The sequence below is a fragment of the Octodon degus genome, unplaced genomic scaffold, assembly GCF_000260255.1.
Source record: "Octodon degus isolate 3935 unplaced genomic scaffold, OctDeg1.0 scaffold00041, whole genome shotgun sequence".
Classification (NCBI taxonomy): domain Eukaryota; kingdom Metazoa; phylum Chordata; class Mammalia; order Rodentia; family Octodontidae; genus Octodon; species Octodon degus.
This window is the reverse complement of record NW_004524617.1, coordinates 13,244,616-13,248,750: the sequence shown is the minus strand read 5'-3', so window position 1 is coordinate 13,248,750 and position 4,135 is coordinate 13,244,616. Positions and strand designations below refer to the sequence as shown.

General features: G+C 43.1%; 1 pseudogene; it reads left to right on the top strand.

The window, feature by feature from the left end:
* Window positions 1-250: 250 nt before the first annotated feature.
* On the top strand, window positions 251-3,556 carry LOC105742191 (annotated as a pseudogene).
* The last annotated feature ends 579 nt before the right edge of the window (window positions 3,557-4,135 follow it).

The following is a 4,135-nucleotide window of genomic DNA, read 5'->3' as shown; positions in this document are numbered from 1 at the left end:
AGTCATAACAGCTTTCTTATTTTTTTTCTGAGGGATGACAACCTCTTCTCCACTGCTGTCGTCTTCTTCATCGTCTGACATTTCCTCATCATCACTTTCTTCTACCTCCTTTGGGGGAGGTGCCATTTTCTTCGGGTCACCTTGATTTTTACCAGCCTTTGAGAGCTTTACCATGATGGCGGTTTACAGTGGCGGAGTGTGTGGTGAGCAAGTGGTGCAGATAAACCTAGGAGAAACCTAAGCGTTGTAGATGGCGGCCGCGGGTTCTGAAGACTCGGGAGCGCGTACGCCTGGCAGCCAGCTACAGCTAGAGACTGAGGCGAAAGCTAAATTCATTTTTTTTGACCAATTTTGCATGCTTATATCTGGTAATCTGAACAGCTAATTTGAAGACAACAATATGCAATATAACAATCATTGCTGAATTCTTATCATTTTGTTTAGTGAAATTCTGCATTGTTTTTATTTTTATTTTTATTTTTTGTATTTTAGGGAAGGCTTTACAGGGTGTTCAGGGTCTCACCACTTGATCGCACTTGTAGAGATCTGCCTGTTTACAGCCTCCCAAGAGGTGGGATTACAGGCGCGTCCTACCACGCCCAGTCGCCCCGTCTTAATTGCTGTCTCAGCATGCCCTGGGGGTGGGGCAGGCATGGCAGACCAGGAGATCAAATCCCCGGCCCCTGCACCTGCTTGCAGGTGCTTTAATTTGCTGAGCTATTTGACTGGCCTTTTTTTAAAAAATCTTTTTGAGACAGGGCTTCACTATGTAATTCAGGCTGGCCTTGAACTCACAGCTGTCCTCCTGCCTCAGCCTCCCCAGTGCTAGGATTATAGGCATGTACTACCATGCCTAGCTGGTTTTATTATTTTTTTTAACTAGTTTTTATTCTCTTTAAAAAATGACTGTTCTGATTCTGTAGATCTGAAAGTCTATATTTCTAACAGGGTTCCTGGGGACACCAGTGCTGCTGGTCCAAGGACCACACTTTGAGTTGCATGCAGTTAGATGTTGGTTGTACTAACTTCTTTTTCAGGAGATTTTCTGAATAGAGACTGCTAGCCAATTTCAAATGTTTTAGTCAATAAAATTTAAATTGTAGTCAGGAAAGAGGTGTCTGGGACACCTACTACTCAACTTTCTTCTTCTTGTTTGGCCTCAAATCAGACTGGCTACATTTTATCTTCCAACCACAGTTCTCCACATACTTGCTAATTAAAAATGCCAGTAAAACCTTAAATAGGGAGAGGTAGAAATCGAAGGTAAGAGACATCTTGGTCATAATACATGTATTTTGTTCATTGCATTATTTTTCTTTTAAAAATTACTACTTGTTCCAGAAAAAAAGCATGTGTATGCACGCGCGCGCGAGCGTTTGTGTGTGTGTGTGTGTGTGTGGGCGTGTGTGTGTGTGTGTGTGTGTGTGTTGGAGTGGGGGTAGAGAGACAGTCAAGAGGCAAAGTGAAAGTGTCTTTTTAAAAATGGACTGTTGTTGGCCAATCGGCATGACTGGAAAAGCAAAGCTCTGTGTAGCTTATGTTGTACAAGTGGCATTTGCCCTATATTTGCCAGTATTAAACAGTTGTAGGTTTTAGGATATTGAAATATTTCCCTAAAATTAGCACTAAAACCTGACAATAGGCAGAGATTCCTGATTAGTCAATAGAAGGGAAAAGGGGATTTTTAGTGGCCTAGAAATAGTACATTGTCTTAACATGGGCTGACTTTTTAAGTCTAGTCTAAATATTTTAATGGGAAATAATGGATGCCCTCTTTATTTGTACTTATTGGCACATTCCACAATGTGATCCATACAATGGGCAACCGTGCCTTTCTTTTTTTCCCATAATTTCATTGAAAAACAAATAACAATGAGACAGTTTCAAATCAAATCGCTAGGACAGTTTCAATAATTAACACATTGCATACATTCTTCCTAGTGGTTAATTGCTGTACAAGATGCAGACTTGATATCCTATTTACAAACACCATTAGAACAGATCCCTCTATTCATTAAGAGAATGTAACTATATGTCTATCCTAACCACTTTGAATACAAAATGGACATTCATCTGTATATCCTTTTTTTGTTAAGTTCTGTTATTTGAATATTATGGGTGTGTAAACTCAGCAAAATATTCTAAGAGTCCAGTAGTCCATAATAGTATTGGGTCTTCTGCTTCACTGGCAATGTCAGAAATTGTTGACTTGAGTCCCCTAGCTGTGCCTTTCTTAACAATGCTCAAAGACCACAAAACTCCCACTTAGATAGATAAAAGAACCAAGGGCTTTTAGATAAAACCTCTAAAGAGTATATCTGACTGCCAGTCAACAACTACCACCCATTTCAGCGTGAAGAAGCCAGAGCGGTCTTCGCCCATATTTCCCTTCACGGCAGTTCAGGTTACTTCAGAGGGGGGAATATTGCAGGCAGCCGAGTTAGATAAAAATATTATAGGCAGTCAGACAGGGCCAGGCCCTCGAAGGAGACAGCACAGAGGATGAGATGCCTTACAACTGTGGGAGGGGCAGATGCTCCTGCTGTGAAACAGACCTAAAGACCTAAAGGCCAAACAAATGCTAAAGAGTAGCACCTGGGATTGATATTCTAAGTAGGTATCAATCACCTGGAAAGACCCAAGTGAGTCACTAGCCCAACCCCCAACAGAAAGAGACCCTATCCCATATGTAATCCCATTGGTTGACCATAGTTTTGTCCCACCTCCTGCCCACCTAAGCGAGTTCCCATTCTCTCTACCTTAGCCTCACATGGTTTTACACTATAAAAGTCCCTGGAAGAGACAGCTTCCCGGGGAACTACTCGCTCAGGCCCCCCTCCTGTCCCTCTCTTGGACAGGAGCTTTCTTTCCCTCAATAAATATATTCTGCTCATAATAAATAAATAAATAAATAAATAAATAAATAAATGAATGAACCAGCTTTTCCGCCCGCTCCTCCACCCCCCCAAGCGTCGCTCAGGCGGCACCGCACCGTGGTCACCTTGAGCACCATGGTCACCTTGAGCTCCCGGCTCCTGCTAAGCTTGCGCGGCCACCGCCTCCCTCAGCCACCATCGTGATTATCTACTGGGACCTCATCAGCCACGATAAGATGTTCTCGGACATTTACAAGCTCCAGGAGCTCGCGGACCTGCTGTGCCTGGAGGTGGAGGGCAAGATGGGCAGTAGAACAGAGGGTGCCATTGATGACACGCTCATCGGTAGCAATGCCTCCGCTGAAGGCCCAGAGGGCGAAGGCACCGAAAGCACAGCAGTCACCGGTGTAGATATTGTAACGAATTATTACTTGCAGGAAACCAGCTTCACAAAAGAGGCCTACAAGAAGCACATCAAAAATTATATGAAATCAATCAAAGGCAAACTTGAAGAACAAAGACCAGAAAGAGTAAAACCATTTATGACGGGGGCTGCAGAGCAAATCAAGCACATCCTTGCTAATTTCAAAAACTATCAGTTCTTTATTGGTGCAAACATGAATCCAGATGGCAGGGTTGCTCTCCTGGACCACCGTGAGGATGGCGTGACCCATTTATGATTTTCTTTAAGGATGGTTTAGACATGGAAAAATGTTAATGGATTCGATGGTAACCTTGGATCTATCACTTGTCATAACTGGCTGCTGCTTGTCATCTACACAACACCAGGATTTTAGACAAATGGGACTGATGTCATCTTGAACGCTTCATTTATTTTGACCGTGATTTATTTGGAGTGGAGGCATTGTTTTTTAGGGGGAAAAACACGTCATGTAGGTTGTCTAAAAATAAAGTGCATTTAAATGCAAAAAGAAAAAAAAAAGAACCAAAGTTTGCACCATGCATCTCAATTACAATTGGCTACAAACTGCAGTTTCCGGAGAAAGGAGGGTTGTATGTATGTAGCTTAAGGGGAGTTGTCATCACCACCTGTCCAGTCCCATCCGGTCTGGCCCTAGGTAGAAAGTTCATCTGAACACTGTTTTTTTGTACTAGTGATTGAACTCAGGACCTTGCACTTGCCAGGCAGGTGCTTATGCCACTGAGCTATCTCCCCAGCTACCTGAGAACTGTTACACGGGGCGTCTTGACCAGTAGCTCAGGGGCTGCCAGAGCACAGGGATTGTGGAACCATTTCT